We start from the raw sequence: 14,061 nt of genomic DNA on the forward strand, positions 1-14,061 counted from the left end.
TATTTCATACTCTACCTTGTTTACCTAACATTTTTCTGTATATACTTTCTCAGGTATTGACAGAGAACTCATATTTATCATTTGAAATGGTTATATAATATTCCATCATATTAACGTTCCGTAGTTTGCTTAACCATTCCCCAATTGTGCAGCATTTGGGTGGTTTCCAAGATTTTCTTATTATAAACAGGGCAGCAATAAACATCGTTTTTGCAAATATCTTATATTTCTTTTTCAGTTATTTTAATGGTATATATTCCCAGAAGAGGGATCATTGGGTCAAAGGCTAGAAACACTTTTACGGCTTTTGATACAAGGTGCCAGACTGCTCCCCAGAAAGATGTACGAATTTGCATTTCTCCAGTCTTTTTACTTCTGTTTTGTAGCCTCATAGTGAATTCCTCCAGGGGTTGTTCCAAATCTTCCGGGCCTGCCTGGGGCATCTAGCCACCTCACCCTCCAGAAGTGACTTTACTGAAAGAGTGATAGCACGTCTCCCTCAGTTTCCTCAACTTCCTTCCGCATCAACATTTCTATTTTCACCCTGGCTCCCCTCCTAGGTTCATCTCTCAGGAGGCGGTGTCCAATTTCCTCTCCAAACAAACCTCCCTGCCTACATATTTGACCTCATTCTCTCCTGTCTCTTCAAAACCATGCTGCACTCATTACTCCACCCTTTTCACGTCATCCATCTCTCCCTCTTCTCCTGCTCCTTCCCCACAGCCTGCAAAATATCCTCAAGTCTCCCTTTTGCTAGAAGTAATAAGCCATTTTCCCTTCCCCCTCTGAGCTACTCTCTTCTTCCATCACCATCCGTCTTTCTGAAAGAATAGTCTACACCTCACCTTCCAATCTTCCAGTCCCTTCTCAGTCTTTTACTCTCTTTTATTGATGACCAACACTCAACTAAAGCAGCCCTCTCAAGGCCACCAATAATTTTCTTAATTATCCAAACAAATGACCTTTTATCAGTTATCATTCCCACCACCTTGTTGGTTATTGTGTCCTCACTGAAACCTGCTCCTAGCTGGGGTTCCATGGCAACGCAATTTCCTCAGAGTTCCTTGATCCTACCAATGTTGTACCTCTAGAAGAATCTGTTCTTGGATCTTTTAGTGAACTTTAAATTATCTCTACCTCTTATTGTATAGCAAACAGGAGAACTGAGTGGAATTGATCCCACTCCCAGCTCTAGAGGTAAGCTATGACAGATCTAAGCCCATTAATATACACCATTCCTCCTATCACAGTGATGGTTCATGGAAAAGCAATCAACATGTGACATTTACATGTGACCTGTGGTGATTCAAAGAGAGCAAAGCTCAAGACTTTTGTTTGATGATTGAGGGAAGCCAGTTCTTTCCCTCCTCTTGAGTATAAATGATAAAGCATATAAACCTAATTGTTGTTGGCTTCTTTTACAACCTTGAGTGAATCTCATATGAAGATGAAACCAAAACACAGAATAGAGTTTAGAGAACTGAATCATAATGGATCCAGGTCTCTGATTGAACCATACCTGAAGCCCACTCCACTGGATTTTTCAGTTACATGAGTCAATAAATTCCTTGTATTATTCAGAACATAACATGTAGGGCTTCAATTTGCAACTGAAACATATAACCATTATAGCCTTTTTCTCTATTCTCCCTTTATATCTCATTGCTCTCACCCATTCCAGTAGCTTCCGTGATCACATCTATGTGGATGATTCCTCTACACCCTAGCTAACACCTGTTTCCTCACCTCCAACTCTAGCACTGATAGTTTTTTTTCTGAGCATCTATATGTGGTCTATGAAGCTTTAATCTTAGCATTTCAGACCAAAATTTTCACCACACCACCCAAGCCAAATCAACCTTACTTCCCCATATCTGAGTATTCAGTTGTCGAAGTTTGAAACTTTGGAGTCATCCATATACTTCTCTCCTTTACAACCCACAGCGGATCAGCTGCCATGACCTCACACTTTTGCCTTTGGCTGCATCCTGACCTTCATTACCTCTCTCTCAAATTGACTCTCTTCCCAGTTGGTGTCCTGCCTCCTGGCTATCCCAATTTCTGATCACCCTACACAACAAATTTATCAGAAACATCTTCCTAAAACATCAAAGCAATCAAACATTTTCAGTGATTTCTCAAAATGTTTCAGATTTGGTACAAACTTGCCATTCTAAATATGTCTTCCATTACAGGGTCTTCCCACTATTTTTCCAGTTTTATAATCTCATTACCTCTCATTGATGCCTAAACTACAGCCAGACGGGTCTATTTACTATTTCTTCCACACCTTGCTGCCAATGAGATGAATCCCACCTGGACCACCTTCCCTTCTTATTTCATCTATTGAAATCCTATTCATCCTTTAAGATGCATCTCAAAAGACATCTCAGTAAAGTATGCTCTGATTTCCCCGAATAGATGAGTGTTTTCTCTTTTGAACTCCTCCAACGTGTCATCCTGCGTCACTCATCAGAATAGAAAAGCTGTCTTTTATTTGTGTATCCCCTAAGCACAGAGCACAGGGCCTTGAAAATAGTAGGTGCTCAATAAATACTCGTTATACTAGCCTGAAGCAAGGGCAACCTTATGGAGATGAGACGCCACAAGAAGGTGCCCAAGAAGGAGTCTTATTCTTTTGCCCCAGATTCACTAGAACCTCTTTTTTCTTTTTCTTTTTTTGTATCCAGCCTAGGGATTTATCAAGTCAGCAAATATTTATTTAGTGCTAGCTACGTCCAAGTTAACACTGGAATCTGGGAGAAGCTTGCTCCGAAATCTTGTACACTGATGACTCAGAGCTGTGGTTCTCAGAGCATGGTCCATATGGATGTTCCTGGAAGCTGAGGGCTGATCTATCCTCCAACAATATCGGTATTTAGGGCAAACTCTGAGCTGTGTAGCTGTTGAGGCTAGTGGAAAAAAACCAATGGTGTAAGAGTCTATAGACCTGAGTTCTGGGCCTGGATCTTTCACTAACTGGCTGTGTGACTTGAAGAAGTCTTTTAACCTCTCTGGGAGTCTATTGCTTCTTTACCCGTGAATCAATACAGTTAAGCTGCAATGTTTCTCAAAGTGTGGTCCTCAGACCACTTGCATCAGATTCACCCCAATGACTTTAATAAATGCAAATTCCCTGGACTCAAACTAGTGCTATTGGAAACAAATCTTTGGGGGTAGGGCCTGGGGTCTGCATTTAAGCAAGCTCCCCAGGTGATTCTTATTTCCACTCAAAAACCTCTAGAATTTTGGAATTACAAGGTTCCTTCTGTTCTGGGATGTGGGGGTTACTGGATTAAGTAACCATGTGAGTTACTTTTCAGGGATCAGTAGAATGGATTAGAGAGGAATCCAGAGGGCGTCCTGCCTTGACAAAGAGTCTGTAGAGAGAAAGGTTAGGGAGGCCCTGTTCCATGGCCTGCTGTCTAGGCCACAGCCCCAGGCCCTGGGGTAGCTGCATTGTCTCCTTTCTCATCCCTCCTCCCTCCCTCTTTCCCTTTCTTTTCTTCTTTTCTCTGTCTTTTCTTTCTTCTCTTCTCTTCCCTTCCTCTCCCTCCTCTCTTTCCCCTCCCCTACTTCCCTCCCTTCCCTCTTCCCTCCTTTCTTTCTCTCTCTTTTTCTTTCCTTCCTTCCTCCCTCCTTTTACTGTTTCATTTTTCTTTCCCATTCCTTCCAAAATCCCATCGGCACCTGAGTAAAGACATCAGCAGCAGTACCTTCATTTGCACTTACCTAATATACTTTTTTCAATGAAGTCTTTCCGGCTCCTTCAATCAGATGTTCCTGCTCAGAGCTCTCAGAGCACTTTGAACCTCTCTTGTGCCATTAATCATACTTCGCTGTGTAATATTTCTAGTCTACTCTATGGTATGCCCCTAAGGAAAGAGGGTATTTTATTCTTTTTTATTTCCCCCCTTCTCCAGGGCCTAGCATGGTGCCTTGCACATGTTGATAATATTTTACACTTATGTAGTGTATATTAGTTTAATAAGTGTTTTCACAGAATTAGTGAACAGGAGACACAGAATAAGTATGTGCTGAATGGGTCAAGGAATGAATTCCTCTATTTTCCTCATCCTATCCTTGAGCTTGTCTTATCTCCTGTCCGAGAGGCAGGATTGTGCAGTGGCAAGCCCACTGACCTTGGCATCAGAGGCTTGAGTTTGAAACCTGGTTCTCCCTCTTAATAGCTGAGTAGTCTTGGGGAAGTTGTTTAACCTCTCTGAACCATGATTTTATCTGTAAAGGACACATACTAATACCTTATTTTCAGGGCTAGTGATGATGAACTGCAGTTACTTGTGAAAACATCTGGCACACAGCAGATAATTTTAAAATACTAGTTAAATGAAATTCTTCCCTTCCGCCAACCTTCACCTCCAGCAGAATGTCCCTGAGGACGAACGGGCTTTTCTAATTCTTTCTCTCCAGATTTGTATGCTGTGTCTTGGTGCACTGCATACAAAGAGGTGCAGAATACATTTTGTGGACTCTTAAAAATAGTCAATGTTGTAAGGTGAAACACATGTGGAAAACACTCAAACTGAAATGAATGGACTGTATTTGTCAGGATTCTTTGTTCAAGGTCCGTCAACCCAATTCAAACAAGCTCAAGGAAAAAAAGAGAATTTATTGACTCCTATAATTGGGAAGTTCTAGAGTTGGTCTGGCTTTACGCACAGCTGCATCCAGGGGTTAATATACTGAAGTCGGGATGCAGTCTCCTTTTCTCCAGCTCTGGGTTCCTCTTCTATGGCTTCGTTCTCAGGCAGGATCTCTCTAGTTGGTGGGAAGGATGGCTACTGGCTTGTGATCCAAAACAGCTCACAACTGATGTTCATGTCTGCATGCAAATCTCACAGAAGGATTCTCACTGACCCTGTTTGGGTCCTGTGCCCATAACTGGACCAGTCAGTGGGTCTAAAGGATGTAGTACTACGGTTGGCCCAGCCTGGGTCACATGCCCACCCCTGTGGCCTGTGGGGAAGGATGCAGTGGTTGACAGCCCCAAAGATCACAAGAATGAGGAAGAAGTAGTTCCTCCAAAAGAAGGAGTGCCAGCAGACATAACTAACTTGTTCAATGCACAAGTAGAAAATACACCTTTCCCATAAGATGCTTTACGCTTAAAACTGCCTGCTTTGCGTTATTTAAAGGGCCTAGCTTCATTTACTCATTAATTAGTTTATTCACTGTTATGGGGGGAAATGAACGCATTTTGAGTGTCTCTTAGCCCCCGGTCCAGGGCCATGTGTTGGGGTGAAGCAGTGATGAAGGTGAACCACAGCTTCCTGTCACGGAGCTTCTAGGCCAAAGAGAGCTCAGAAATCTCTCTCTGCAAGGGCTGTCTCCGTTCCTCAAAGCTCTCTGCTAAATATGACCCTTGGCTTCCAGGAATGATTTCTCGAAGATTCTGGTTACAGTGTATTATCTGGGAAGAGTACCACTTTATCTGTTATCACCCATTTAGCACAATCATGTTATTGACTGAACTGACCTCTCCTGGCAGAAATCATAGCATCAGAGACTGTGAGATGAAAGGACATGTAAGGTCAGCTCCCTTCAGAAGCTTGTGCTCGGTTCTGGAGGATGGCACAAGGGGAAGGTTAGGGAGGATTTCTTTGTTTTTTGTTTTTGCAATTTAAAAAAATTTTGGTAAACTACACAAAGCATAAAATTTACCGTTTTAGCTATTTTTAAGTATCTAGTTCAGTAGGTTAAGTACAGTCACATTGTGTAAACAATCTCCAGAATATTTTCATCTTGCAAAACTGAAACTGTACCCATCAAACAGCAACTCTCCATTCTCCCCTCCCCCAGCCCCTGGCAGCTACCATTCTACTTTCTGCCTCTACAAATTTGACCCATCTAGGCACCTCATATAAGCGGAATCATACGGTATTTGTGCTTTGGTGACTGGCTTATTTCGCTCAGCATAACGTCCTCAAGGTTTACCCGTGTTGTAGCATGTGTCAGAATTTCCCTCCTTTTTAAGGCTTACAATATTCTATTGTATATATACACCACATTTTGTTTATTTATCCATTGACGGACACTTGGGTTTTGTCCACCTTTTGGTTATTGTGACCACGGCTGCTATGAACTTGGTGGGGAAGATCAGTTTTGGTGGCGGGAGCCTGAGTGTTCTGCAGCTTGGCAGAATTCACACGAGTAGAGCCCACGTAGAACCCTGAGTGGACAAGCCCTGTGTTTGAAGGGGCAGCGTAAGAGCTTAGGGCGCCCTCTTCTGGGGCAGGCTGGGGTTAAAGCAAGGGGCGGTGTCCTGGTCCCGAGGAAGCATGTCCATGTTTGAGGGAGAGGATCCAGGAGGAAGGGAAAAGCCAAACTTTATCTTCCTCACAATTTGTCCAGCTCTAGCCCTGATTTCACACTTTGTTGACCAATCTTCGGAACTCTTGTCAGGTCATTAGAGGTGACTTCCAAACTATAACATTGTACTAATTTCTTTAGGAGAGATCTTTACTCATTCTTCAAGACCCCCTCCCTCCTCTGCTGAGCCCTCTGTTGAAGCACTCCCAGCAGCTGCTGGCAAGCCCAGCCCACTCCCCAGCAGAGCTTGGGCCCCTCCTCTCCTGTCACCCAGCCCCAATTTCACTTTTCTTTGCCAGATTGCCTATATCAGACTTGGTACCTTCTCTGTTTGTCTGTTGTCTACAACAGACTGAGGTTTGGAGCCAGCCTTGTGCCCAGCGCTGTTCCTGGCACTGAAGAGGTAAATGTTCAATGTGGCTTTGTTTGAAGGTGGAAAAGGAGAGTACACTGATTAAAGGCGGCTGCTCAGTGGTGCCCAGCATCAGTAGACTCATAGCTGGAGGCTGAGCCAAATAGAAGTAGAGTGTCTAGGGGACTCTGAAATGGCTGCCGAAGACAAGGGAATTGCTTGTTGGAACTAGGTGACCCAGGAGCAGGTTTCACAGTGCAGTAGATCAATACTGTTCCTTCTAAGGAAACAAACAGAATCAATGCCAGCTGCCCCAGGTCTCTGAGCAGATCTGAAAGCCACAGGGCCCATGGTTGGAGGTTCCATGCTGATTTTGCAGAATACAACAATGTGTGCCCGTTTGGGAGACTGGAAGACACTTTATTGAATTTCACACCGGCAGTTGCACCTGAGCCACTGAGGCCCAATATACAAGCAGGTAACAACAGAGAAGCATACAATTGAAGGGTTGGAAGAGTCCTTAGGTATTGGGGCTGGCGTTCTTACTGCCATTCCCTACTCTTCTACCCCCAGCAGATGTTGCCCTTTGACATCCACGTACTTGCTTGCCGAGCAGAGATGTAGCCTCAAAATGTTCTCACCAGTGTTTCAGGTGGCCCCCGCCAACCTGCACGGCTGGGACTTAATGGGAAAGCTTTTGCCTTTCCTGATCTACTCCAATCTAACATCAGTCCAGTAGGACTCCCTTCCATGGCTTTCTGGAGCGCTGCTCTAGAGGCTTTGTGAGCCTGTTTCAGTTCTCGAATAGCTTGAATTGTTAAACCTCCAGTTCAATTAAAACACATTGTGTTCCTATTGCAGGAAAGGATGGCGGCTAGGCATTGAAAGGGTGCTTCCTTAAGCAGGACAGAAGTCTGCCCCCTTGTAATTTCCTCCCACTGGTTCTACCTCTGCCTTCTGGACAGCACGTAGTCAGGTTCTCCCTGTGTCCTATGACAGCCCTTTCACTACCTGAAGGTGGCTGTTGTTTCTTCCATACCCTGACCCTCGCACCTTAGTCTTTCTTTTCTCTAGAGGAAATCTTCTAAGTGCTTCCAGCTGTTTCTTGTTTTTATTTTTTTTTGAGGAAGTTTAGCCCTGAGCTAACTACCTCCAATCCTCCTCTTTTTGCTGAGGAAGACTGGCCCTGAGCTAACATCCATGCCCATCTTCCTCTACTTTATACGTGGGCTGCCTACCACAGCATGGCTTTTGCCAAGCGGTGCCATGTCCACACCCGGGATCCAAACTGGCGAACCCCAGGCCACCGAGAAGCAGAACATGCAAACTTAACCACTGCGCCACCAGGCTGGCCCTCCAGCTGTTTCTTATAGTAGTTGGTTTGCAGGCCCCTCACTCTCTGTCAGCCTCCTGTGGTCATGCCCCAGTTTGTCTACATTCCTCTTAAATTGTGGTGCCATTATGCGCACAGTGCTCCATTTGTGATCTTACTAATTCAGAGTACAAGCCAATACAAAGGGACACTGAGGTGAGTCTTGATAGGTAAAAAGAAGTTCACCAAGTTACAAGGTGCATCGAGGCACCTCTGGGCAGGCAGAATGTCTGTGGAAGTGTGACCATGACTTGTTTGAGGTGGATCATGCCAACTCCTGAATGGACCACCTCCTATTTTTCATGACTTAACAATTATTCTTAGAATGACAAAAGCTCAGAGTTCCAAAGACCCTTAAAAGGCACAATCACGCATCTGATGATTAAATCGCCAGGCTACCACATTCTTTGCAAAAGATTGGAAGTCTTGAGCATCTTCTCTAACCCGGAACTTTGTTTTTTTGAAGACCATTCAATTTTTTGACTCTGTTCAAAAGTTCCTCCTTTTCAGTTGAAACCTGCCTCATTGTAATATTAGTTGTTTTTCAGTTATTCAGCATTTCATTTGCTCAGCATTATTCCAGACATTGTGTGTGCCAGTGGACATGAGGGCTCCATAGGGGCAAGCAAGGTGGAGGGACAAGGACAAATAAACTCATATTTTTGTCTCCAAGGAAACTGCACCCCAGTGTGGGGGGGACACAAAAAGGAGTTAAACAAATGCTATAATTAAGACATGGGCTAAATATTGTGGAAGTACAGAGGAAAAGGTAGTTATTTCCAATGTAGAGAACAGAGATGGCTTGTTCTCATGTCTTCACAGCAGCCAGAGTTATCTCTTTAAAAACCAAATCAGATAACATGACTCTCCTGCTCAAAACCCTCCAAGGTTTCCCATAACACTCAGAAAAGAATCCAATGATCCTTACAGCGGATGGTAGTGTCCTGCGTGGCCACCTGGCCACCTCTCATGGCCCACATGAACTCTTGAGCTTTTCCACTCTGGTCACACAGACCTCCTTGCTGTCCCTTGAACCCGTCAGGTTCCCATCTTAGGGCTTTCACACTGGGTGTTCCCTCTCAGGAACTCTCCTCCCTCAGACCTTCCCATGGTTTGCTCCCTCACTTCTTTCAGTCTCTGCTCATTTGTCAATTGTGCAGAGAGACCCCCAACTCCCCCTACTTGACTCATCACTTGCCATCCTCTTGGTCTGCCTTATCTACTTAGTAAGATTTATTGCTACCTGAAATTATCCTTATATTTATTTATTAATTGACAGTCTCCCAATAGAATGAAAACTCTATGAAAGCATGGATTTTATCTGTTTTGTTCCTGCTGTCTCCCCAGTGCCAAGAATAGAGCCTGGCATGTAACAGGTACCAAATAAAGATTTGTGGAGCGAACGAAGGAGTTAATCTTTTTAATGACTTCTTCTAAAAAACTAGCAGCAGTTGATATTAACATCCAGTGTACGTGACTATAGTTTCTAGAAACAAGTCCAATCTCTTTGAAAATGAGCCCAAATAGTTTCTCATTTGAAATCCTGTGATATTTTCTACTTTTCGTGATTTCTCAAAGATTTCTTTTGACTTTTCTTTTTCATGGAGTTCATAATAGTTTACATCATTGTGAAATTTCAGTTATACATACTTCTTGTCTGTCACCATGCAAGTGCTCCCCTTCCCTGCCTCTGAGATCTGTAAATTCTTTCAGCTGTTCGGGAGACTTTCCCACCTGGGCCTGGAGACCTAGACAAATTGCATGCACAGAAGATTGGCATCTAGCACAAGAGTTACGCTCGAAGTGAGCATAGAGAGCTAAACTTGACATATCCTCGGAATTTTCCTTGAATATTCTTAGCATCACACCAGATGACTGATTCTTGAGTTGTGCACACAAGGAATCGGTTTGTTTGCATTAAGAGCCCTGCAGTATGAAAGATATGGATCTCTGAACCCTCGAATCACTCTTAGTCCATTAGATGCTTTTTCTACTGGGGGCGTTTGGGAACTGAGTCTAGTGAGTGCTGGAGCCAAACTGTCTAATTTTGAGTTCTGCCTCCACCACTTACTTGCTGTATGACTACCAGCAAGTTACTCAACCTCTCTATGGATCAGTCTCTTCATCTGTAAAATGGGATAACATAGTTCCTGCCTCATAGGGTTACATTGAGCATCAAATTCACTAATGTATGTGAGGTCCTTGGACTAGCACCTGGCACATAGTAAGTATTTCAATTAATATTAGCAATTATTTTATTTTCTCCCATCTCATGTTCAAACTGGGGCATCTGCTCACTGGTTGGAAAGGCAGGCAGAATGTGCTAGACGATTTAAATTGCACTTGCTTGCTTGTCCTCTCTAGCTTTCTTTGTCTCTGTTTTTCTTTCCCCAAATGCCAATATTTGAATTTCTATGATGTGACCTCACTGTAAATTGCTTAGGTGCTTTCCTTCTGCTGGATTTCTATACATTCTCATACTGATTACCATATAATTTCTAGTTTGAACACCTTTGTAGAGACTGGAGAAGGTGGGGAAAAAAACAAAGGTGGGATAGTTTAACTCCTCGTCTCTGTCACATGCACATTCCCACACTTTCCACAAATGGTGGGTTTAGACTTTTTTTTTTTAAAGATTGGCTCTGAGCTAACATCTGCTGCCAATCTTCTTTTTTTCTTCTTCTCCTCAAGGTCCCCCAGTACAAGTTGTATATTCTAGTTGTAGGTCCTTCTAATTCTGCTGTGTGGGACACCCTCTCAGCACGGCTTGAGGAGCAGTGCTAGGTCCACACCCAGGATCCAAACCTGTGAAACCCTGGGCTGCCGAAGCAGAGCGTGCGAACTTAACCACTCGGCCGTGGGGGGCCAGCCCCTAGCCTTTTCTTGATGTTCTTCTCCAGATGTGGTTACTGAGTCCTTTTGGTTGCTTTTAGCTTTTCCTGGAGCACTCGCTCCTTCTCTAGCTTCAGCTTTTTGGACACTATTCTTACAGATTCATGTTCTTTCCTTTCTTTCAGCACTGAGAAAGTAAAAAAGTCAGGAAGAAAGGCAATACTGCAGAAAATTCATGAAAAATAGCCAGCCAGTTTTTTTTTTTTTTTAAATGTGGAGAACAAAAATGAGAGAGGAGGCCTGAGGAACTGGCATGAGGAGAAAGGAGCATTTGCTGTTATATACGGCAGAAGCCGCTGTCCTACCCGAAGTGATGAATTCCCCAAGGCCGGAGCTTCAGGAGACATACGTGCAGGGCTCTCTGGGAGTAGCCCGCCAGGATGCAAGCTGACTGCCAGGGTGTGCAGGCAAGTTTTGACCACATCTGGAAAGTTCAATTATTACTGGTATTTGTTTTCCTTCTAAGCCCTTGGACAGAATTCCCAGGTTCTTGGCTGATATTGAGAATAGTGAGGGAAATATTATATAAGAGCTCAGTAAGTGCCAGATATTATTATTAATATCATCCTTTGGCCCAGTACTCGACTCATTCATTCATTTAAGAAATATATACTGAGCCCTTATGTTCCAGGCATGATGCAAAACATTGAGAATAAAAAGATGAAGGAGACAGTCTCTGTCCTTAAGTCACTTACGTCTAGGGAGGAAGAGAGGCACAAACAGATAGTGCTCATACAGCAGGGTAAGTGCAGTGTCTTAGGTTGGGTGCCCAGAAGCAGCCCCAGGCAGTGATCCCAGGAAGTACTAGTGGAGGAATGAGAAGCTGAGACAGGGAAGGAAAGGGAACCAATACAGGGTGCACTCATGAGCAGGTTACAGTTGTGGGCAATGGGAGTTCAATCCCACTGGGGATTTTTCAGAGCTACCGCAGAAGCTATCTCAGTGTCGTCCCCCCTCTGAGGGTGAGAATCTGGGGTATTTACTCCCATTAACTCCCACCTTCTGGCTTGTCCTGTTCTCTGGCTGAGCACATGCATGGCCATAGGCTGTGTAGGAAAGCCATGGGTGTATAGGAAATGATGGTGCCAAGAGGATGTGGGCAGGGCACTGACAGTGTCTGTTACATACACTTATAGGAACAAGCACAGAGCATGATGGAAGCCCCAAAGAGGAGCTCCCAGATCAATATTGTTGGATCCAAGAAGTCTTCCTGGAAGACATGGCAATTGAGCAAAGTCCTAAGGATGCCTTACTCCACAGCTGTTCAGCAGCTACACAGGCAGAGAGTCCCTGTTATCTGACCACACTAAAGATTCTGCACTGAGAGTTCTGGCTAAGGTTAAAAAAAATGTCTACTTATCACCCTATCCACGTGGTTTGGGAGGTTGAGAGCAGGACAAAAACTCAGATGTCTGACATCCTTACAGTGCTGTTCTCTCCAGAACTGAGGAGTAAGAGAACAGCAAGCAGTGAGCTTTGCTCCTTGTAAAGAAAGCCTGAGGACTTTTCTGGGTTCACCCAAAACCTGCCCTAGGTTTCTGTCTATTTGTGGATTAGGTGCTTCCTCAGAACATCCTGCCTTCCAGAGCTGCCATCCTGCAGCCCTGCCCAGCCCCCAGATGCTCGCTGTGCTCACTCCTCCTCCATCACCACCACCTCCCAATTAGACCAAGGATGTGGCAATTGGACTGCCCAGAATTGCTCTCCCCACCTTCAGCTCGCCCTGAGCAGAGTTCAGATTGCACATTTCCCGACACTCAGAGAGACCCATTAATATTTAGCATGCTACATTTGCAAAGCACTTTGCTAACACGAATTGATCCTTTCGTCACCCCCTTGTGAGACAGTTCAGTACTGCTAGTCCAACTGGGGACATCAGGCTTTGGGAAAATGAGCTACTTCGGCGAAGTCTATGGCTGGTGAGTGATGGATCTAGATTAGAACCAAAGGTCAGTGATACCAGTTGTCTGAGCCTCCAGATGTAACTCCAAAGTGGTCCCAACAGCCCCTCCCTGCCCAGGATGTCTTGGAACAAACCCAGCCTTCTGAAGGTTTAAATAGAATGGTTTCGTCATCTTTAAGTTTGGATTGCTTACGAACCAGCTACTATTTATAGAGCCCTTATTATATGCCAGGAGCTGGGGACTTTACATAAAATGTATCATTTAGTTCTCACAACCCTTCCCCACCTTCTGTGTTGTCACTATTATTATTATTTTATGCATCAGAAAACTGAAACACAGAAAGATTAAGTAACTTACTTAAAGTTGCACACCTAGTAATTAGTAGAGCTAAGATTTAAACCCAAGCTATTCAGCTCCAGAGATCTTTAACTATTATGGATCAGACTAAGGATGGGTAGAGGGACCAGGTCAAGAAATTTGTGAAGTTCTGCCTACTCCCAGGCAAAGCATCCTATGCTTTGCAACATTATTTCTGGAGGCAAAGGAATTAGGTGGGATTGTGTGCAAAAGCGTTCTTGAGGAATGAGAGTGTAAACTAAAGTCATTGGTTCCTTGATTTCCTCTGATTTTATGCTTGGCTCCACATTCCCAGCCCCCTCTAAAATGATAGGGAGAGGACTAGTTTGTCCAAAAAATAATGTGGGGCCCATGTGCCATACATGGTGTTTAGTTACACTCACTGTGGTGGGGTAGAGACACACATCAATAATTAGGATTTGGTGGGGAGCGCTATAACTAAGGATTCTGAGAGCTCATTGGGAGGAGGAGGCAGAAGTGTCTTGCTAGTCCAGGGAAGTTTCGTGGAGGTGACATGAGTTGGATGCTGATGGAGGTGGAGGATGGAGAGACAGGGCATTCCGGGCTGGAGGAATAGCACATACACAGGAAGGGAGGTGTGAAATGATATGGCGGTTTGGAGAGTAACAAGAAGTTCTGTCTGCCTGGAGCTGGGCTTCTTGCTTTCTTGAGTTAAGTGGGCTGATTTGGGGCCCCGCTGCCCTAGATGAGGGACTGGATTACAAATTCTAGGATATTCCTGAGAATGTAACTCTTTGTGATGTGTCTTGCCAAATTCTTGATGTTCTGTTGTTGAATAGATAAGATGATTGTTTAACAAATACTTATCAAGTTTCTACTATATTTAAGGCACT

This window comes from Equus quagga, chromosome 2 (genome assembly GCF_021613505.1).
Source record: "Equus quagga isolate Etosha38 chromosome 2, UCLA_HA_Equagga_1.0, whole genome shotgun sequence".
NCBI classification, from domain to species: domain Eukaryota; kingdom Metazoa; phylum Chordata; class Mammalia; order Perissodactyla; family Equidae; genus Equus; species Equus quagga.